The sequence below is a fragment of the Hemiscyllium ocellatum genome, chromosome 9 (assembly GCF_020745735.1).
Source record: "Hemiscyllium ocellatum isolate sHemOce1 chromosome 9, sHemOce1.pat.X.cur, whole genome shotgun sequence".
NCBI classification, from domain to species: Eukaryota; Metazoa; Chordata; class Chondrichthyes; order Orectolobiformes; family Hemiscylliidae; genus Hemiscyllium; species Hemiscyllium ocellatum.
In genome coordinates, this window is record NC_083409.1 from 19,594,252 (window position 1) to 19,618,395 (window position 24,144).

The following is a 24,144-nucleotide window of genomic DNA, read 5'->3' on the forward strand; positions in this document are numbered from 1 at the left end:
GTTATGGAGTGAGGTGTGGGAGTGGGAAGGTGGAGATGAGGTGAAGAGGGAGAAGTGGAGGGAGAGGGTGCACTGTGGGGGTGGATGGGTGAGGAGGGAGAGCGAGTGTGCTGGCTGGCTGCAGGTAGGCAGTTGGACTCAGGGGGACTCTGGGAAATGTAGTCTCAGTCTTGGTTGCAGAGTGGGAGGGGCCAGAAGTGGAGGCAGATGCTGGAGCGAAGTCAAGGCTGGATTGGGTGTTTTGACCCAAGTTCAATTCCAGCCTCAGGCGACTGTCTGTGTGGAGTTTGCTCATTCTCCAAGTGCCTGCGTAGGTTTCCTCTGGGTGCTCTGGTTTCCTACCACAGTCTAAAGACGTGCAGGTTAGGTGAATTGGCCATGCTAAGTTACCCATAGTGGTCAGGGATGTGTAGGTTAGGCTCATTAGTCAGGGGAAAAGCAGAGTAATAAGACAGGGGATTGGGTCTTGGGTAGGTTACTCTTCCAAGGTCAGTGTGGACATGTTGGGCCAAGTGGCCTGTTTCCTCACTGTAGGGATTTTATGACAGTCCATTCCGGATTCCCACCACCTGTTGAGTGAAAAAGTTCTTCACCAAATCTTATTTGCAGTATCCATAATGAAATCTTTCAAACCATTCATTTTGTTTAATGTCATTTAGCTCTTGAGCTCCTTGTTCAATAAATATTTTATTCTTTTTGATGAAATATGAGTTATCTGACAGGGACAGTTACCTTTGTCCAATCAGGGAGCCCCGGCTGACAGATAAAAAGGGGCATGTCAGAAGGACTGACACTCTGGGACCTGACTCTGAATAACAACCTGCCAACCAACTTGCCCCCCCTCCCGCTTCTGTCACCCTCAATCTCCCCATGCTTACTCTTGTTTCACCTTCGATCCAGCCTGTGCTGCCTTTGGGAGAGGTTGGCCTTCCCTCCATCGCCCAGGAATATGGTCATTATCCCAGAACAGTCACACTTTTAACCTGAGGGTCATCACAGCTGGGGCAGGGGGAGAGAAGGTGGCACCTTCATGGTGGTCATTCCTGTCATTAATCCACCGTAACCTCTCTTGGGGCTGCAAGAATTCAACCTCCCTCCCTCAGACAGCTCCCCTCCCTGGAAGGTAATATTGCTGCACCTTGTTTTGGGTTAATAAACCACTGAAATATGACTATGGGGAGCCAGCATTGGCTGGGCAGGCAGCCACGATTGACCCTGGATTCAGAAAGTCCCCTTGTAATTGGGCAAAACATTAGGGAGCACAGTCTAGATTAGAGTCGTGCTGGAAAAGCACAGCAGGTCAGGCAGCATCTGAGGAGCAGGAAAATCGACATTTCTGCATTAGGGAGCACAGTGCCCACTGCCTCTGAAATCCCTCCCTTACTGAGAATACACTCTCAGTATTCACCTTTCTCAGCTGCCATCTGAATTTACAATAAATTCTGTGTCCAATGATCCTGCCCCTCCAGCTACCTGATGAAGAAGCAGTGCTCTGAATGCTTCTACTTTCAAATAAACCTGTTTGACTATCACCTGGAGTTGTTGGATTTTTAACTTCAGCCATCTGAATGAGCTGCCATCTCAGACTGAATCAGCAGAACGGTTTTCCATTCATGATTTGAGAAGATTAAAGCCTAATCTTAAATCCCCAGCACAAAGCCCATTCTCAATCCATCGCTCAGAGACACATACCTCAGAGAGACACCTATAGACAGCACAGAGTAACACACTCACTCTGTGAGACAGGTAGCACTGAGGAACATGATCACACTCCATGCTGCAGATAGGTGTCTCCGAATGTGGGTGCGTTACTGAACGCTGCCTGTAGGTGTCTCTCTGAGTAACAAATCCACACTGAGAGAGACCCCTCCAAGCAGCATTAAGTTAAACACTCACACTCAGAGAGTCACACATTCTAGATTAGAGTGGTGCTGGAAAAGCACAGCAGTTCAGGCAGCATCCGAGGAGCAGAAAAACCAACGTTTTCGGCAAAAGCCCTTCAACAAGAATAGAACTCTATTCCTGATGAAGGGCTTTGCCCGAAATGTCGATTTTCCTGCTCCTCAGATGCTGCCTGAACTGCTGTGCTTTTCCAGTACCACTCTAATCTAGAATCAGGTTTCCAGCATCTGCAGTCCTTGTTTTTACCTCAGAGAGACAGAGCTGACAATATCAGTGATTGGCCGAAGATTGTTTCAGCAGCTACCCAACATGCAGCAGAGATTGCACAGTGCGATCCCATCAGCTGGACCTGGACCAACAGAGTGAAGAGGGAATGCGTCAGATTGTACTTATTGAGTCCTAACAGCTTTCAGTTTCTGTTCTTTTTGGAATCTTGTAACCTGCATAAATTCCTGACCAAAGGGATCATTTGAAAATGATTAATGATTGATGATTGTAATTGATTGACAGGCCAACCAGCCAATCTTGACAATGACTTGCTGAAATGCAGCCAATCAACTGGGGGGTGGGGAAGATCATCTATTTCCAAAGCACACAGAGATAGAGACTGAATCTTCATCTTTATTACCTTTTCCACATTCACATTGACAGAAAAAAAAACTGCAATTAACAGCCCAGACAGAGGAAGCTGCTCAAATTCACAGCCACAATGGAGTTTAAGGAAAACATTTGTGGAGAATTGCTCAATAACATGAGAATCCTGTCCCTTCAAACAGTGACAAAACCTTAAATTGGAACTGACAGCTGAGCAGGAAGGAGATCTGGTTTACTGAAGCAGAGAATTCTGAGGTTCACATTGTTTTGTACAGCTGTCAGTCTTCAGCAACTTCAAGAGATTTTACTTGGCATCACAAGTCAACCCTGTCCCCATCAAACACTCCCACAACAGGGACAGCATGGCGTTTGACACAGCATAAAGCTCCCTCGACACTGTCGCAATGACCTGCTTTAACATCCAAACCTCAGAAGGTTCTCTGAGCAGTCCTGAGAAGGAAGAGAGTTGAAATTCAGTGCTGACAATGACCTTTGTCCTGCCAGCTCAGCCCTGTTCTATTTAAAGTTGTGTCTCCTCTGTGGACTGTCTCACACTCTCTACACACATTCTGATTTACTGATGCTCTTGCTGAGGGGAGAGGGGAGGGTCACATGTGTGAGGGCACAGGAGAAGTGAGCGTTGGACTCCCAGTCAGACCCAGAGAGGGTCAGCAGGCTGCTGACACTGTAGGTACTGTCCGAAGCTCGCAGGTAGTTGCTAGTCTGAACCCCGTCTGAAATGACTGCACCGTCCTTCTTCCACTGCACCTCCAGCTCATCGGGATAGAAGTGATTGGCAAGGCACACCAGGGTGGCAGTGCCCTTGGCATTGACCTGCTCCGGGGAGGGAGGCAGCAGGGTCAGCTTGGGCTGAGAGTTCTCACGGCCTGAAAGACAAGAGAAACAATTTTAATCCCTGCCATTTGAAGGGAATTCAACCCTCACAATATTCACTGGCAATACAATCTTTTTGAACATTTTTAGTCAATACAGAATAAACCCGACAAAAGAACAGACACTGTTGAAATTGCTTCTTGGGATCTGAGTGTCACTGGCAGGGCCAACATTCATTACCGTCCCTAGTTGCCCCTGAGAAGGTGATGGTGAAGCAGCAGAGAGAGAAGGGACAATTTTGGACCATCAGTTATGGAATGAATGTAGGCATCTGGAAGGGCTATTGATGGGGGAACATTTTAGTGACAGTGATCAGAACTCAGTGAGATTGAGAGAAGGGATGGAAACGGAGAACCATGGAGCAAGTGTAAAAGTTTTCATTTTCCTAAACTGTGCAGTGCTTTGGTAAAATTGGATCGGAACCAATGACATGATGGAAAATCAGTGTCAGGGCAGTGGGATCCCTCGAAGGATGAGACAGACTGTTCTGAATCTGTTCCCACAATGAGTAAGGGTGGGACTCCCAGATCTAGACCAAACAAGAGGATTGGGTTCACGTACTGACAAAGATTGGGAACTGGTTGGCAGGCAGCACAGAAAGAATGAGTCTTTTTCTGAATGGCAGGTAATTACAACTTAGGCTGCCACAGGGGTCAGCCCTTGGTACCCAGTTATTCATAATAAATAACAATGGATTCATAGGGACCCAAAAGGCCCATCAGCCCATTGTGTCCATACTGGTCAAAAAACAACAACCCAATAATTGTCATCCATTTTTCCAGCAAAAGGGAATTTGATGCAATGTGTATTTAAGAAGGAATTAGATATAGTTCTTAGGATTAAAGGGATCAAAGAATGTGGGGAGAAAGTAGGAACAGGGGACTGTGTTGGATGAACAGCCATGATCATATTGAATGGTGGAGCAGGCTTGAAGGGCTGAATGGCCTACTGCTGCTCCTGTGTTTGATGTTTCTATCTGTTTCTCAGATAATGAAGGAATATCTCTCATCATTTTGAAGCTGGAAGTCAGATGTGTGTGGAGGTGAAAGATGTGGCCATGGTGACTAATGAATGCAGGTCAGTGAGGTGGTTCAGAAGACACATGGGATAAACTGTTTTTCTTTTTCCCTTGATGGAATGAGGGCATTGCTGGATCGGCAACATTTATTGCCCATCCCTAATCACCCAAAGGGCAGTTTAGAGTCACCCACATTGCTGTGGATCTGGGGTCACATGGTAAGGATGGCAGTTTTCTGCCCTAAAGGACATCAGGGAATCAGATGCTTTTTCCTGACAATCAACGATGGTTTCATGGTCATCATTAGTCTCTTAATTGCAGATTTTGTTTTGATTGAATTTGAATGCCACCATCTGCTGGATTCTAACCCTGGTCCCCAGAATATTATCTGGATCTCTGGATTAACAGCTCAGCAATATCACCATTAGACCATCACCTCCCTTATCTCATTTTTGGTTGACTGTGAAAGCAAGGAGTTTGTTCATTCTGGAACTGTATAAAACCCCAGTTAGAGCACAGTGAGAGAGCTGTGTACGGTTCTGGTCACCACATTACAGGAAGGATGTGATTCCATTAGAGATGGGGACAGAGGAGGAGTTTGTCTGGAATGGGGACTTTGAGCTTTGCGGAATGATTGGATTGGCTGGGACTGTTTTCTTTGGAACACAGGAGGCTGAGGGGAGATTTGATGGTGGTGTATAAAATGATGAGGGGCCTGGACCGAGTGGGTAGGAAGGACTGATTTCCACCAGCACAGAGGGCAATAACCATGGGGAGAGATTGAAATCAGTTGGGGGCAGGATTAGAGGGGGGTTGAGGGTATTTGTTTTCACCCAGAGCTTGGTGGGATGTGGGACTCACTGTCTGAAAGGGTGGGAGAGGCAGAAACCCTCATCACATTGAAAAAACACTTAGATGTTCACTTGAAACAGCGAAACTTCCAGAGCTATGGAGCAAGAGCTGGAAAGTGGGGTGGAGCGTGATATCTCTTTAACAAACCTCCGATTACCCACAGATCAGGATAACCTTATCCAAGAACATTGGAGCAGACTCGGATCCACACACGTCAGGAAAGAATCACGTTGGGTGTCTGTGTAGAAGATTCTAGATTATATTTCAAACTTTGCTGCACACTATTGGGCTGAGGTCAAGGGTGAGGCTGCAAAGAGTCTCAGTGTCCTAGGGTCAGACAGGGTCACTGCTCCTAATGACCCCACGACTCCTGGAAGGTGAGAGTGCGCAGACAATGGATGAGGATCCAGATCAGGAGACTCCAACCTTCAAGAAAGACTTGCACTTGTGTAGCACCTGTCCCCAATTCAGGATGTCCCACTGGATCTTTCCAGCAGACTGTGCACAGCGAGATCCCAAACACCATGTGATAATTAGCAGAGAAATACATTCTGAGTGATTTTGACTGGGGGATAAATATTGACCAGGGACACCAGAGGGAACTGCCTTCTCTTCATCCAATAGTGCCATGGAATGGCATCTTTCACAACTGAAAGACTCTCAGTTCATCCAAAAAATGAAGAATAGTTCCTTGAAGATGAAGTTGCAGGTAGGTAGGGAAGTGACAAAGTCATTTGGTTTGCTTTCCTTTATTTGTCAGTGCATTGAGTATTGGAGTTGGGAGCTGTTGCGGCTGTACAGGACATTGGTTAGGGCACTTTTGGAATACTGTGTGCAATTCAGTTCTCCTTGATGTAGGAAAAATGTTGCGAATCTTAAAATGATTTACAAGGATGTTGCCAAGGTTAGAGGGTTTGCATGAAAAGGAGAGGCTGAATAGGCTGAGGCTGTTTTTCCTGGATCATTGCAGGTTGATGGGTGACCGTATAGAGGTTTATAAAATCATGAGCGGCATAGATAGGGTGAATAGAGAAGATTTTTTTCTCCAGAGTTGGGGAGTCCAGAACTGGAGGGCATAGGCTGAAGGTGACAGGGGAAAGATTTAAAAGGGACCTAAGGGACAATGTTTCCATTCAGAGGGTGTTAAATGTATGGAATGAGCTGCCAGAGGAGGTGGTGAAAGCTGGGACAATTACAACATTTAAAAGGCATGGATATGTAAATAGGAAGATGTTAGAGGGATATGGGCCAAATGCTGGCAAGTGGGACTAGATTAATTTCAGATATCTGGTCAGCATGGATGAGTTGGACCAAAGGGTCTGATTCTGTGCTGTCCATCTCTCTGACTCTAATTGTATTTCAATCCAGCCCTTAACACTTCAGGCTCTCCCAAAGACATTTACAGACAGTTTTGTTTGACAAGCAGTCACTGTTGCAATGTCAGTAACGTGGCAGCCAGTTTCTACACAGCAAGATCCCACTGGAAGCAATGAGATCAATGATGTCGGCTCAACGATAAATATTGGCCTGAACTCAACCCAAAGAGAAAGGAATTTGGTTCAGTTGGATGGAAAATGAGAAAATGGAAGGTAAAGGAGAAGGTAGGATTGCTGGTTAGTGATGGGATTGATTGTTACCAAAAAATAAAAGAAAGGGATGGAATTTTTAAATATCAAAGGGATCATAAAAGTGCAGGGAAAATCAACAATAGAACAAACTTCAAGAGTTTGTATCTAAATGCACAAAGCAATCTGAGTAAGGTTGACAAAGTGATGCCACACATTGAGGTAAATTGAGTTTCCAAGGAATTTAAACTAGTTAAAGTGGAGGAGGGCTCAGGAAAGGTTATTCAAGTTTCTAGAAGATGTAAAAGGACAGAGAGTACAGAAAGGATCCGGAATTGAACATAAAGCACAGCAGCTAAGAGGACAATGATTGGAAGGAGGGCAGTCAATGCAGGACTGAGGGTGTTGTACTTAAATGCACACAGTGTACACAATGGGCTTGTAGTGCAGATTGAAACTGGCAGGTACGATGTTGTGGGTATCACAGGGACATGGCTGAAAGGGAATTCGGGCTGGTAACTAAATATCCAAGGTTATATGTCCTATCAAAAGGACGGGCAGATGGGCAGAGGGGGAAGAGTTGCCTTGTTAGTGAGAAATGAAATTAAATCAATAGCAAGAAGTGATGTAGAGTCAGAAGGTGTAGTATCTGTGTGGGTAGAGCTGAGGAACTGCAATAAATAAAGAATCTGATGCAAGTTATGTCCAGGTCTCCAAGCAGTAATCAGGATGTGGGGAAGGAAATCAGTCAGGAGACAGAAAATGTCAGGGCAGACTTCAATGGATCGGTGGACTGGGTAGTGTATCTCAAGGAAAGGATTTCATTGAATGTCTATGAGATGGATTTTGGAGCAGCTTGTGGTTGAGCCATTATGGAACAGGCAGGTCTGGATTCAGTGATGTGTATTGAGGCAAACATGACTAGTGAGTTTAAGGTGAAAGTATCCCTGTGGATAAGTGACCATAATACAATAGAATTCCCCCTGTAGTTTGAGAGGGAGAAGCTGCAATCAGATTGAACAGTATTTCAGTTGAGTAAAGGTAACTCAATGTGGTGGAGAATAGTGGGAAGCCAGCGGATTAGGAAGCCTTTAAAAACCTGCAGAGGATAACTGAAAAAGCATAAAGGGTGGAGAATGTGAAATGTGGGAGTTATCTAGCCAGTAATATACAAGAAGATTGCAGGAGTTTTATCAGGTGTATAAAAAGGAAGTGTGAGTCAAAAATAGACTATGGATCACTGGAAAATGAGGCTGGAGAATGAATAACAGGGAATGAAGGAATAGCAGAGGAATTGAATAGATATTTTGCCTCAGTCTGCACCATGGAAAACACCAGCAGTGTCCCAGTACTTCAAGACTGTCAGGGGCAGAGGGGAGTGCAGTGGCCATCACTAAGGAGGAGGTACAGGGGAAGCTGGAAGGTCTGAATGTGGATAACGCACCCAGACTGGATGAACTACACCAGTGTGTTCTGAAGGAGATTGGTGAGGAGATTGTGGAGGCATTGGTGATGATCTTTCAGTAATCAATGGAGTCAGGGTGTGGAGGTGAGATGGGGATGGATTTGGTGGGGGCAAGGGACAGGAAAATGGCTCACATATCACCCCTGTTTAAGAAGGGAGGGAGGTAGAAGATGGGACATTATCAGCCAGTTAGCCAGGACTCAGTTGTTGGTAAGGTTTTAGACTTCAATTTAAGGATGAAATTGCAGAGGACTTGGAAGTGCAATGGCTTCATCAAGGAGACGTCATGCCTGGCAAATCTGTTAGAATTCGTTGAGGAGGCAATGAGCCAGTCAGACAAAGGAGAGTCCGAGGAAGTAATCTATTTGGATTTCCACAAGGCATTTGACATAAGACAAGTGCCCACAGTATTAGAGGCAATGTAGTGGCATGGATTGAAGACTGGCAGGTTGGCATAAAGCAGAACGTGAGGAACAATGGCCGCTGGTGACTAGTAGAGTTCTGCATGTGTCAATGTTAGGACCATAACTATTCACGTTATACATGAACAATCTGGATGAAGGAAGTGAAGACATTGTTGCTAGGTTTGCAGGTGACATGAGGTAGGTGGAGGGACAGGTAGTGTTGCGGACGTGGGAAGGCTGTAAAAGCTCCTGGATAGGCTCGGAGAGTGGGCAAAGAAGTGGGCAGATAGAATACAATGTGTGACAGTGTGAGGGTGTGCACTTTGGGAGGAAGAAGAGATGCAAAGACTGTTTGCTAAATAAGGAAAGCCTTTGGAAATCTAAAGCACAAACCTCATTCAGGTTTCCCTTCAGGTTAACAGGCAGGTCCAGTTTGTGCTTGGGAAGGCAAATGAAATGATAGCATTCATTTCAATAGGGCCAGAATACAAGAGCAGAGATGTACTGCTGAGGCTGTGTCAGGCTCTGGTCAGACCACATTTGGAATATTGTGAGCAGATTTGGGACCCATAGTCTAAGAAACAATGTGCTGGTATTGGATGGGTTTACAAGAATGATCCTGGGAATGAAGGGTTTGTCATATGAGGCGTGGTTGAGGACTCTGGGTCTGTACTCGATGGAGTTTAGAAGAATGATGAGGGATCTGAATGAAATTTGCAGAATACTGATCGGCCTGGATAGAGTGGATACAGGGCAGACTCGGGAACCAAGGCACAACCTCAGAATGAAGGGCCGACCCTTTCGAGCTGAGGTGAGGAGGAATTTCTTCAGCCAGAAGGTGGTGAATCTGTGAAACTCATTGCTACAGAGGGCAAGGGAGGCCAAGTCACTGAGTGTATTTAAGACAGAGATAGATAGGTTTGTGATTGTGAAGGGGATCGAACGTTCCTGTGGAGTAGGCAGGGGAATAGGGGTGAGAAGCATATCTGCCAAGATCAAATGGCAGAGCAGATTCAATGGGCTGAATGGCTGATTTCTGCTCCTATTTCTTAAAGACTTCTGGACAGTTTCCCCCCAAAACCCTGGAACACTGAACCCACTGGACTGTGAGCCCTGCTGGAGCTGTTTGTCATCAGAAATTTGCCAAGAGACAACCAAAGAGTGGAGAGAGTGTGCATCCATGTGGGAATTTCAGAATGCTTCCTAGCTCCTGGAATACCTTTAGTACAGGAAGTGTGGTCAGTGACAGCAGTTGGAGCTCTGGGTTTTGGAGCTTAAGCAGCAGCTGGTGTCAGTGCGGAGCGTCCGTGAGGCTGAGAGCTCTGTGGAGAGCACGTTTCTAGATGTGGTCACTCTGCAGCTTCAGAGTATGCAGGGTCAGAGGGAATGGGGGAGCAGCAGACAGTCCAGAAGAAGCAGGCAGCTAGTACAGGAATCCCCTGACTGTATCCCACTCTCCAACCAGGATTCAGTTTGGAATCCTGATGAGAATGATGGGAGTGTAGCCAGAGCCAAGTCCATGGCACCATGGGGGGGCTCAGCTTTATTGGGGGTGGGGGGGGGGGTGTGGTGGTATAAGGAAGACTGGAAGAGTGATCGTGAAAGGAGATTCGAGAGTGAGGGCATCGATAGGTGTTTCTGCAGCTGCAGATGGGAATCCAGGATGGTGTGTTGTCTCCCTGGTGCCAGGGTGAAGGATGTCACTGAGCGACTGCGGAGCACCCTGAGGGGAGAGGGGGAACAGGCAGCAGTCGTGGTCCACATCAGTCCCAGTGACAGAGGGAGGAAAGGGATGTAGTCCTGCAGTCAGAATTTAGGGAGCTCAGAAGGGAAATAACATCAGAAACTCAAAAGTAGGAATCTTCAGGTTACTCCCAGTGCCCCAGGCAAGTGAGAAGAGGAGCAGGAGGATAACACAAGTGACTGTGGGGCTGGAAAGAGTATCCAGGAGGGAGGTTTTAGATTCTTGTGACATTGGGGCTGGGTCTGGGGGAGATGGGACCTGGGTAGACCAGACAGCGTTGCTCCTGAACAGAGCTGGCACTGAGCTCCATTGAGGTGATCTACTCGTGCTGTTGGAGAGGGTTTAAACTAACTTGGCAGGGCTGTGGGAGCCAGGAGGGAATATCGGAGAGGAACACCAAGATCCACAGAATCATCAGTGCAGTCAATAAGTCACCATCCAGTGGGAAGGATTTAGAGGAATACGTTTGCAAGGAATTTACAGAGACCTGCAAATATAAATAGGGTGGGGGGGAATGTCTTTAATTTCTCAATATAGACTGGGATAGTAGCAGTGTGAAGGACAGAGAGGGACCAGAGTTGTGAGAGTGTGTTCATGTGAATTTTCCCCAGCCGCATGTTTCCAGTCCAATGAGAAAGGAGGCTCTGCTAGATCTGGATCTTGGCCCAAGTGGATCAAGTGTCAGAGAGAGGACACTTAAGGAAGAGTGATCATTGTATCACAAAGTTGAGGGTGATGGTAGAAAAGACCAAATGCCTTTTCAGGGTCAAACATCTTCACTGTGGAAAATGCCAGCTTCTATAGGATATGGATGTAACGGATCCGAATAAAGTGGGATCAAACGTTGGCAGGAAAGTCCTGAAAAGAATAGTAGAGGATGTGGACCAGGTATAGTCGAGATACATTTGAAGGAGGGCAAACAATTCCTGAACTTACTCAAGGGCAAAAGTGGTAGAATTATGGTAAATAAGAAAAGGGAAAAGAGTAACTAGAGAGAGAATAGGGCCCTATGAAGATGAACAATGTACCTCTGGGTGGATCCACAGGAAATGGTTTAAGTCTTAAATGAATATTCCAGGTCAGTATTTATCATGGAGAAGGACATGGAAATTTGGGAACTTTGGAAGTAAATAGTAATGTCTTGACACAAGTCCACATTACAGAAGAGGATTTCTTAAAGTGCAAGATGGTAGATGAATCTCCAGGACCTGATCAGGTGTATCCCAGGACATTGTGGAAACCTAGGAAAGAGATTGCTGGATCCCTTGCTGAGGTATGTTTCTGATTGACAGCCATGAGTGAGGTTCTGGAGAACCAGAGAGGTTGGCTAATTTTAGATTAGATTAGATTAGACTTACAGTGTGGAAACTAGGCCCTTCGGCCCAACAAGTCCACACCGACCCGCCGAAGCGAAACCCACCCATACCCCTACATTACCCCTTACCTAACACTACGGGCAATTTTAGCATGGCCAATTCACCTGACCCGCACATCTTTGGAATGTGGGAGGAAACCGGAGCACCCGGAGGAAACCCACGCAGACACGGGGAGAACGTGCAAACTCCACACAGTCAGTCGCCTGAGTCGGGAATTGAACCCGGGTCTTCAGGCGCTGTGAGGCAGCAGTGCTAACCACTGTGCCACCGTGCCGCCCACCAATTTTAGATTATGTTAGCCATTGTCTAAGGAAAAGCCAGGGAACTATAAACCAGTGAGCCTGATGTCATTGCTGGGTAAGATATTGGAGTGAATTCTGAGGGACAGGATTTACATGCATTTGGACAATCAATGCAGTTTTGTGCATGGTAATCGTGTCTCACTAACGTGATTGAGGTTGTTTGAAGAGAAGATTGATGTCAGCAGAACAGTAGACACTGTCTATATGGACTTCAGCAAAGCATTTGACAAGGTTCCACATGATAGACTGATTAGTAAGATTAGGCCACATGGGATCCAGGGGGAGCTAGCCATTTGGGTAAAAAAATGACTTCAAGATAGGAGACAGAGAGTGGTGGTAAGGGGTTGCTTTTCAGACTGGAGATCAGATGTCAGCTGTGTGCCACAAGGATTGGTGCTGGTTCCACGGCTTTTCATCATTTAAATACATGATTTGGATGTGAATATAAGAATTATAGCGAGTTTGTAAATGACCCCAAAATTGGTGGTACAGTGGATAGTGAAGAAGCATATCTGAGAGTACAGTGGGACCTTGATCATTTGGGGAAATGGGCAGAGGTGTGGCAAATGGACAAAAGTGCAGACTGCAGATGCTGGAAACCAGAGTTTAGATCAGAGTGGTGCTAGAAAAGCACAGCATGTCAGGCAGCATCCGAGGAGCAGAAAAATCGACGTTTCGGCTAGAGGAATCCTGATGAAGGGCTTTTGCCTGAAACGTCAATTTTCCTGCTCCTCGGATGTTGCCTGACCTGCTGTGCTTTTCCAGCACCACTCTGATCTAAACTTGTGACAAATGGAGTTCAATTTAGATAAATGTGAGATGTTGCATTTTGGAATGTCAAACCAGGGCAGGACTTATACTGTTCATGGTGGGGACCTGTGGAGTGTTGCTCAACAAAGTGACATCAGGGTGCAGGGGCAGGGGCAGGTGCAGGGGCAGGGGCAGGTGCAGGGGCAGGGGCAGGTGCAGGGGCAGGGGCAGGGGCAGGTGCAGGGGCAGGGGCAGATGCAGGGGCATTATTCCTTGACAGTGAAGTCACAGGGAGACAGGGAGATGAAGAAGGTGTTGGGTACACTTGCTTTATTGGTCACTGCACTAAGTGTCAGAGTTGGGACATCATTTGCAGCTGTACAGGAAATTTGGGAATAATGTGAACAATTCTGATCATCCTGTGATATGAAGGATGCTGTTAAACTTAAAATTCTTCAGAAAAGATTTCCATGGATGTTGCCTGGAACTGGAGGGTTTGAGCTGTCGGAAGAAGCTCAATAGACGGGGTATTTTTCCTGCAGGATCGGAGACTGAGGGGTGGCCTTATAGATGTTTATAAAATCATGACGGGCATGGACAGGGTGTATATCCCAGGTCTTTGCCTTGGGAAAGGGAATCCAAAACTAGAGGGTATAGGTTTAAGATGGGAGGCAAAAGATCCAAAAGGGACCTGAGGGGTAACTTGTCACACAGAGGGTGGTGCGTGTCCGGATCGAGCTGTCAGAGAAAGTGCTGGTGACGGATACAATTATAACATTTAAAAGATGTTTGGATGGGTACATGAATAGGAAGGGTTTAGAGGGATGTGGGCTAAATGCTGGCAAATGGGATGAGGTCAGTTTTGGATATCTAGTTAGCATGGAGAGGTTAGACTGAAAGATCTGTTTCCACGCTGTCTGACTCCGTGACCATTAGAGGCTGGAAAAACTGAGATCTTTTACCCTGAAGTGCCGGAGGCTGAGGAGTGACCTTATAGAGGTTTATAAAATCATGAGGGACATAAATAATGTGAATAATACAGGAAGGAGGTGAATGTTTTGTAGAGCTGGCAAACATATGCACAAAGATCATTCCAGGGAAGAGGAATATCAGTTATGAAGATAGATTGGAGAATTTGGGACTGTCTTCTTTGGAGAAAGTTACAGATCACACAACATCAGGTTATAGTCCAACAGGTTAATGTGGAAGCACTAGCTTTTGGAGCACCGCTGACAACCATTTGATGAAGGAGGGGCGCTCCGAAAGCTAGTGCTTCCAAATAAACCCCCTGTTGGACTATAACCTGGTGTTGTGTGATTTTTAGCTTTGTCCACCCCAGTCCAACACTGGCACCTTCAAGTCTTTGGAGAAGGCAGCGAGGAGAATTGTTCCAGAAATTCAAAATCAGGAGGGGGCCTGGAACAGAGTAAATAGGGAGAAAATGATTCCACTTGTGAAAGGATTGAGACCGAGAGGCCACAGATTGAAAGTAATTGGAAAAGTAAGAAAAGTGAGATGGGGAACAACATTTCAGTCAGTGAGTGGTTAAGGTGTGGAATGCACTGCCTGAGAGTGTGGTGGAGGCAGCTTCAATTGAAACATTCCGAAGGGAATGAGACTGTTATCTGAAAAGGAACAATGTGCAGGGTGACAGGGAGAAGGCAGGAGAATGACACTCAGTGAATTGGTGATTTGGAGAGCTAGTCCAGACAGGATGGACGGAATGGCCTCTTGTGCACTGTAACAGTTCTGTGATTGTGTGATTGAGCAGAGTTAAAGCTGGGGGAGGTGGGAGCTCGGTGTCTCACTGTGCTGCTGCTGCTGCTGCTGCTGCTGAGGTCAGTGAGATCAGAGACTGGGACAGGGAGCCAGAGCTCACATCAAACTCTGCCCGTGTCCATCACACTGAGACTGGCAGGAGGCTACTCATTGATTTCACTCCATGCTGCAGGAATGGGACCACAGGCTGCAAATGGACAGAGCTCTTCCACATGGTGAGTAAAACTTACTGACTTATATCTTGCTTTTTTTAAAGAGGGCATGAAAGTAAAGAAATACAACTGGACACCCTGCTAAACACAGTGCTCAAGTCAAACAACCATTTCATTCACTGCAGCTCCCCACTAACACCTTCAACAAATCAGTAACTGTATTTTAGAAAGTGTGTTTCAGTTTGACAGGGTTAATAACAGAGGATTGAAGTTTACTTACTCAGTCTGAGCTTGGTTCCTTTACCGAACGTGTACCACAGTGAGAGCTCCCAGTGCAGAGGCTGTACAAAAACCTCAGCTCTCTGCTTCCCTCTTATCACTGTCAACCTCTCTCTGTCTCTGTCTGTCTCTCACTCACTCTCACCCTCTCCCTGCCCCTCTCTGTCTCTCCCTCATTCATGTGTCTTTCTCTCTCTGTCTCTCTGGGTCGTTTCCAGCTGGGCTCGGGAGGTTGGTGAAATTTATTTTTCGATGTTAAATCTTGCAGCAGGTTTTCACATGTGGCTATAGAGTGTAAGAGGGAAACTAGAGGCCTTCAGTGAGTGTTGAAACACCACAGGGATTGGAGTGTGTCGTGGACAGTGGCAATCCCAGTTTGAGGTAATTTGATCAGCTTCATTTAGATCTAACTGGATATGTCAGTTCAGGTGGTGGGACAGTGTGTCCATTATCATACATTTTATGTAACTGTGGGATGTGTCAGGAGGTAGTGCTTTATGTATTGAGGTTTTTGTACAGCTCTGTGTCACTGTGTCGAGGGGAGCTGTAAACTTGCTGACAGTAATAGTCAGCGACATCCTCATTCTGAACGTTGCTGATTTTCAGGGTGAAACTGGTCCCTGATCCACTGCCGGTGAATCGATCGGAGACTCCTGTGAATCGATTTGTTGCATAATAGATCAGGAGAGAGGGTTTCTGACCTTCTCGCTGCTGGTACCAGTTAACATAGTTGCTAACAGATTGACTGGCCGTACAGGTGAGTGTTGCGGTCTGGTCCAGTCCCACTGACAGCACTGGGGGAGACTGGGTCATGCTGATGTCCCCACTGATACCTGAGGGGTCAGAGAGAAACACAGTGAAGTCAGAACTGTCACAGAAAGAGCCTGTCAAATGAGAGATTATTGGAGACACTGAGCACTCCTCTAGTTTCAGTATTTTCCCTTCAATCACAAGTCAGTGGAATTGGAGTGAAATGGAGAGCAGGGAAAGATTCAAGGTGGAAGGAGAGAGATTTGTACCTGCAACACAGAATGCCAGGGCCCAGATCAGCTGGATGTGTGAAATCATGGTGTGTGCTCCTGTCCCTGTGCCTGGTTCCAGATAAACTCTCCCTTCACTGGACTCTGCTTTATAAAGCTGCAGCCTGTGAGAGTCTGACTGGGTGTTCCTCAGTATGTAAATGGCATCAGGCAGAGAGAGCCACGTCCTCACACTTCCTCTTCTCTCTCTTTCTATCTCACTCTCTCTGTCTCAGAGTCATTGATGTGAACAGCAGTGAATGAGGCCATTTGGCCCATTGTGTCTGTGCTGGTAAACAAAGATCTGATGACACTAATCCCATCCTCCAGCTCTTGGCCCGTTACCCTGGGAGCTACAGCAACACAAGGGAATATCTAAACACTGCTCCAATGTCACGAGAGTTTCTGACTCAACCAGCCTTTCAGGCAGTGAGTTCCAGACTCCCACCACCCTCTGGGTGAAAACATTTCTTCTCAACTCTCCTCTCACTCTCCAACTCGCCTGGCCATGGACTCACTCGTGTTCAGAACGATGAGAGGGGATCTGATTGAAACATATAAAATTGTAACAGGGCTGGGCAGGGAGGAGGTTTCCCCTGGTTGGGGAGTCTGGAACCAGGGGACACAGGCTCAGGGGGATATAGGGTAGACCATTTCGGACTGAGATGAGGAAACATTTCTTCACTCAGAGAGTGGTCAACCTGTGGAATTCGCTACCACTGAAGGCTGTGGAGGACAAGGAACTGAATATATTCAAGAAAAAGAGAGATAATTGTTTTGCATTTTAACAGCTTGAAGAGAATGGGGAGAAGGCAGGAATATGGCTTTGAGAGAGAGGATCAGCCATAGATCATAGAATGCCTACAGTGTGGAAACAGGCCATTTGGCCCGACAAGTCCACACTGACCCTCGAAGAAATGATGACATTCAAAAATTGATACAGCCATGATCATACTGAATGACAGAGCAGACTCAAAGGGCCAAATGGCCTACTGCTGCTCCAAGTTTCTACGTGTCCGTGTCTGTGTTACCTTCGATCTCTGTACCAGATTATGAAGTCCTTTACTCATGTCAAATGTGCCATCCTACCCAACCTGTCACTGTCCTGAATAATCCTATCCCTCTCTATCAGGTCCCTTTTAAGCCTTCACTGCTCAAAGCTCACATTCAGGCAGCATCCTGGGAAATCTCCCTGTACCCTCTCAGGTACAATCACATTCTTCCCAGAGTGTGGTGACCAGGACCTGTCCCTCTCTCTCTTTCTCTGATTCACATCTGCCATTTCTTTCTCTCTACCTCTATCTCTCTCTCCCAATGTTAATCTCTTTCATGTTCTCTCTCTCTCTCTCTCTCACACACACACACACACACACACACTATTTTTCCCTCCATCTCTCTCTCTGCCTCACTGCTCTCTCTTTCTGACAGTGTCCTGGGTGGTGACAGTTGAATGCAGGATAAATCTCCCTCTGCTCTGTCCCACTAATGGATGTTAACACTTGACCCCTGTCTTCTCCTGGAGGAAGGCCCTATTTCCACGTTGACCAGGGTTTGGCCTCTCTCAGGAAGATGGACAGATTCTGGTCAAATGAAGGGCAGTTCTGTGCTGTTCTGTGCTGTTGGCCTATTCTCACTGGGGACTGATTTGGACACAAACCTCATTCTGTGAAGGCCTAGCAGAGAGAGGAGATCCTCAGATCATCAGCGTGAGTTGGAGGGACAGGACAGGCTCTGACCCACTGACCCATTCTGTCCATTCACAACATATTCCAATCCCTTCCCCTCTCCTTCCCCTCTCCTTCCCCTTCCACAGTCAGTCTTGTCTGAAATGGAGTGGTCCCTTCCCTGTCTCACACCAAGGAGGAGATGAACAGATATTTAATGGGTAATGGGTTAAAGGATGATGGAGAGTGGGCAGGAAAGTGGAGTTGAGTCTGAGATGGGATCAGCCATGATTGTATTAAATGGTGGAGTGGGCTCGAGGGGCTGAAATGCCTGCTCCTGCTCCTAGTTCTTATGGTCCTCCACCCTCTCCCCCATCCCTCTTACTGCAACTTTGTGAACATTCTTGGAATGTTTGGACATTGAAGGCGCTATGTGAATTCAAGATTGGTGTGGATTCAATGTGGGGACAGAATTGTGCACGGGCTGTGATAGCTCCTGCGGTTGAATATCCTGCTGGCAGGCTTCCGCCTTCCATATACAGAATGGGGAAGTGGGGGAGGTCGGAATGTACTGCCGGGGTACACGGCGCTGTCCTCTAGCAATGTGGTTGACTCTCTAGTGCCCTCTGAAATGGCCGAGCAAGGCTCTCAGTTGTGTCAATTATGACAATGTTTCAACAAAGAAATGAGACCGGACGGGCCACAGGCATCGATCTAGACACCGAAAAGACAATGACAGAAACAGCCCTGTCTACCCTGTTCCATCCTCCTTACTGACATCTGGGAGCTAGTGCCAAATTCAGGAGAGCTGTCTTACAGATGACTCAAGCAACAGCCTGACACAGTCATACTCACAGAACCATACATTACAGACAATGCCCCAGACACCACCATCACTGTCCCTGCATGTGTCCTGTCCCACTAGAAAGGAAGACCCAACAGAGCTGATGACACAGTGGTCTACAGTCAGGAGGGAGTTGCCCTGGGAAGTCTCAAAGTTGGCTCTGGACCCTGTGAAGACTCATGAAACTAAGTTAAAAATGGGCGAGGAAACCTCCTGGTGATTACAAGATATCTTGCTCCCTTGGCTGATGAATCAGTCTCTCCTGGATGTTGAACAACATTTGGAGGAAGCACTGAGGGTGATGACAGCAGAGAGTGTACTCTGGGTGGGGGGTTTCAATGTCCACCACTGAGAGTGGCTCGGCAGCAGCATTACTGATCGAGCTGGTTGGTTCCTCATGGATGTAGCTGAGGGACTGGCTCTGCAGCTGGAACCAAAAAGATGGAAAAAGATGCTTGACCCCATCCTCACCAATCTTGTGGCTGTAGATGCATCTATCCTTGACAGTATTGGTAAGAGTGACCATCAACACAGTCCTTGTGGAAACAAAGTCTGACCTTCACATTGAGAATCCCCTCCATTGTGTTGTGTGGTACTACCACCGTACTAAATAGGACAGACTCCGAACAAATATTGCAACTCAAGGCAAACTCGTAAATGAGGATGATTGCCAAAGATTGCACAATGTTCAGCACTATTCTCAACTCCTCAGATACTGAAGCAGTCCACGTGCAAATGCAACAATATCTAGACAATATCCAGGTTTTGTCTGAGAAGTGACATTTCCCATTGGTGCCATGCAAATGCCAGCCAATCACCATCACCAATAAGAGACAATCTTAACATCGCCCCTTGACAATCAATGCTATTACCATCACTGAATCCCTACTATCAACATTCTTGAGGTGCCATTGACCAGAAACACAACTGGATTCACCAAAGAAACACAGTGGTTACAAGAGCAAGTTAGAGGCTAGGAATACTGCATCGAATAACTCCCCTCCTGATCCCCGCAAAGCCTGTCAACCAAGTCAGGAGTGTGAGCAAATACTCCCCACTTGCCTGGACAGGTGCAGCTGCAACAACATTCATAGATTGATAGTGTCACAGAGTCATACAGCACAGAAACAAACCCTTCAGCCAAACTTCTACATGCTGACCAGGTTTTCTGAAGTGAACTCATCTTATTTGCCTGCATTTCACACATATCCCTTGAAACCTTTCCTATCTATGTCTATTGTATCCTATGTCTTTCTTATCGACTCAAAAAGCTTGATACCATCCAGAGCAAAGCAAACTCCTTGATTGTCATCACATTCTCAAAGTTTTCAAACTCACCGTCACTAATGCTCCATAGCAGCAGTGTGTATTATCGATAAGAAGCACTGCAGAAATTCATCACTGATCTTCAGATAGCACCTTCCAAACCCATGGACAAAAATAGAAAGTGCTGAAAAAGCTCAGCAGGTCAGGCAGCATCTGTGAAGAGAAATCAGAATTAACATTTCGGGTTGAGCATGAAATATTAACTCTGATTTCTCTTCACAGATGCTGCCAGACCTGCTGAGCTTTTTCAGCACTTTCTATTTTTATCTCGGATTTACAGCATCTGCAGTTCTTTTGGTTTCCCTCCAAACCCACGTTCACTTCCGTTTAGAACAAGAGCAGCAGATACATGGGAACACTGTGAGCTGCAAGTTCCGCTCGAAAAAGCTTAGCATCCGGACTTGGAAATATGTCGCTGATCCCTCAGCCTTGCTGGGTTAAAATGCTGGCATTGTGGGTCAACTTACAGCTTGTGGACGACAACAATTCAAGATGGCAGCTTCCCACCACCTTCTCCAGGGCAACTAGGGACAGGGTAAAAAATGTTGGCCCAGCCGGTGAAGCCCACTTCCCACAAGTGAATATGCAAAACCAAATGAAGTGTCCCTCAGGAAGGGAGAGGGAATGTTCAGGATCCTGAACTCCATTTCCCAGCCCAGGCAGTTTGTCTCCCAATGAATGAATGAGATGCCAATTTGAAGCCCAGGTTCAGGGCAGTCTCACTCTGTGGACATGAGGTCTATAAGAAGGAATTGGAGATTGAGCTATAAAGGAAAGATTTGCTGGGTTACGGGGAGAGAGGGGGGAGCAGTGGGACTAACTGGATCATTCAAAGGCATGATGGGCTGAATGGCCTCCTCCTGTGCTGTCAGTTTCCAGGGAGTGCAGACAGTTCACAGTTTTCTCCCGTCTCAGTAACAAACGTCCAGCTGCTCTGAGCTCCTTCTTTCACTTCCTCTGTTGGTGAAGTTTCAACCTTGTGATCTGACAGCCTTTGCAGTTATTTTTTACACTGGGGCTTTCTGTTGTGGTCAGAATCTCTAATAATAAGTGCCCAATCAGTGACAATCACAGCAGCTAAGAGCTGTCAGGACTGAGGAGCCAGGCTCACTGGGAAACACATTGGGAAGATCAAAGCCATCCCCTTCAGCTCCTGGTACAAGCTCCATCCCTCTCCCTGAGCACTGTCTGCTGCTCAACCAGACTCTTTACAACTTTGGCCTCATCTTTGGGGCTGATTTGAGGCCCACATCCTCCACATCACAATTATCAGCCACTGAAAATCTCAACCATGTTTTTGTGACCATTCCAATATTATCTAGGCCCACATCACAGCCACTGCCTTCCGTAAACATCAGCTCATCCCAAACTCTGCTGTCTATGTTCAAACTCACTCCAAGTCCACTCCATACCCCTGCCCACACCTCCCCATCACACCATAACCACCACAATCCTCACTGACTGACATAAGCTCCTGGTCCAGGAGCACCTCGATTTTCAAATCTCATCCTTGTTCTCAATCTGCTCCCTGTTCTTCCACCCTCCCTATCTCTGTGACCTCCTCCAAGCTGCCTCACTCAGTGTGATCAATAATCTTGGATATATGGCTCTCTGTTTCTTCATCCAAATCATTGAGAATTATCGTGAAAAGCTGAGGTCCCAGCACAGATCCCTGGGAATACCACTACTCACATCTGGCTCAATGGAACACACACACGTTATCCTTCCTCTCTGTCTCCTAGACAGACCCATTCCTGACCCAAGGTAAATGCATTTCTCAAATTCCATCTAATTCCATGATTTGGAGATGCCAGTGTTGGACTGTCGTGTAAATGTTAAAAATCACAGAACACCAGGTTCTAATGCAACAGGTTTGTTTGGAAGCATTAGCGTTTGGAGCGCTGCTCCTTCATCAGATGGTTGTGGAGTGTAAGATCTGAATCAATGTTTCTTTTGTGGAACATTCTTAAATGTCTTTTGGAATTCCCTATAGACAATAGCCATCGACATTCCTTATATCCCACACTAGTGATCTCCTAAGAAAGTGTAACCCGGTTAGTTAAGATGTCTGAACCTTTGTCAATCCATGCTGATTCTCTCAGACCAGTTCATATTTGTCCGTTATTCTGTCTCTAAAAACAGACTCAATCACTTCCTGACAACAGACATTCAATGGAGATGTTCATTGTAATTGAGGCTCGTAAACAGCTAGCACTGACACGAGGGGCTGAACAGCCTCCTCCTGTGCTGGCACCTTCTCTGTCTCCTGGACGGAAATATTTTACAGATTAAAAACTAAAGACCAGCAGCAAATTTTAAAATATAAATTAAAAACTCCTCAAATAATTTCCACATACAGGGCCAGGCGATGTGTAGTAATTGTACGATGGGGAAGCTGGTGGAGCCCATTGTAGCTCAGAGTGACCACATCTACAGCAAGTGTTGGTTGCTCAAAGCACTCCAGCTCAGAGTTGATGAGCTGGAATCTGAGCTTCAAACACTGTGACACATCAGGGAGGGGGAGAGTTACCTGGACATTGTGTTTGGGGAGACAGTCACACCTTGTAGGTTAAATACTTCAAATTATGGCCAGTGGTCAGGAACAGGCGGGTGTGACCAAAGATAAACAGGTCAATGCAGCCTGGACAGCCTTACAGGTGCCTCAGCTCCTTGTCCAACAGGAATGAGATACTTGCTCCCTGTGTCAATGAGGAAAAGGATTGTCGGGAGAATGGGCAAATGTAGTTTGAGGATTTTGGTGATAGTGACCATAACTCTGGAAATTTCAAAGTCATTATATAAAAAGATCAAGATAGAGCAGAAATTATAATGTCTAAACTGGGGAAAAAGTAGGGATGTGTAGGTTAGGTGCATTAGCCATGGGAGATGCTGATTTACAGGGATAAGGTAGGGAGACAAGTCTGGGTGGGATGCTCTTCAGAATGTTGGTGTGGACTCATTGGTCTGAATGGCCTGTTTCACACTGTATGGATTCTATGATTCGATGACTCCTACGGGCAGTCATTGCTGGCTTGGCCAGAGATGTCCATTTCCTATGAATGAACGAAGGAAACCACTGAACCATGGTCCAGGAGGCCACTCAGACTGGGGGAGCACAAAGAAAAGAGGGGTCTTGATAATGAGGAAACTGATAGCATCCTTTATGAGCAGGATTGAGAGCCCCACATGGTGTGTTGCCTGTCTGGTTTCAAGGTAAGTGCATCTCGAGCCGGCTTTTAAATATAACAGACTTGGGGGGCGGGGAGGTGGGAGGAGGTGGGGTGCGGGGTTGAGGATCCAGTTGTTGTTGTATGTGTTGGGACCAACAACATCAGCAAAAATCGGCAAAAGCTCCTATTTGGACAATATCAGGAAAGCTATCAGAAGGATATTGATTAGACAGATGGAGAGAAATAAGAAAGAGGTGAAGACAGCATCAGTGCTGAGGAACAGATTCCAGTGAATGGACCAAATAAGAGTTCTATATACGAATGCACTGAGTGTAAGGAATAAATACAATAATCTGCAGGAACAAATTCAAATTAAGGATTGTGGTATCGGATCAATTACTGAGCCATATTTGCAGAATCATTCAGATTGGGAACGATATCTATCGGGTTAGAAGGTTCACAGGATGGATATAGGGAAATGGCAGAAGAGGTGGAGCAGCTTTATTGATGAGGGAAAAAATGGCTTCAATGGTGAGGGAGGTCATAATGAGGAGAAAACACTCAGTGGGACTGAGGAGCAGGAAAGGATCGAAAACTGTAGTAGATGTTGGATACAGACCCCCCTGACAGCAGCTCTGAGGTGCTGGATTATATAAATGGAGGAATTAGACAAGTGTGTAGCAAAGCCAGTGTATGATTAATGGTGAAGTTTAACTTTAACTGAGATTGGGAGACAGACAAGCCCTCTGTCAGAAAGGTAGTGAATTGCTGCTGTGTGTCCAGAATAGTTTCCAACAGCAATAGGTCCTGGATACAACAAGGGTACAAGCAATATTGGAATTAGTAATGAATAATGAGCCAGATTTAGTTCGTAACTACTTGTGCATGAATATTTATCAAATAGTGATCATAACATGATCTAGTTCAGTGTCGCATTTGAAAGTAAAAAGCATGAATCAGCTGCTAGAATTTGAGTTTAAGGTAAGGCCGACTTTAACGAGATGAGACAGAGACTGTCCACAGTAAACTGGGAAAATCTGCTCAT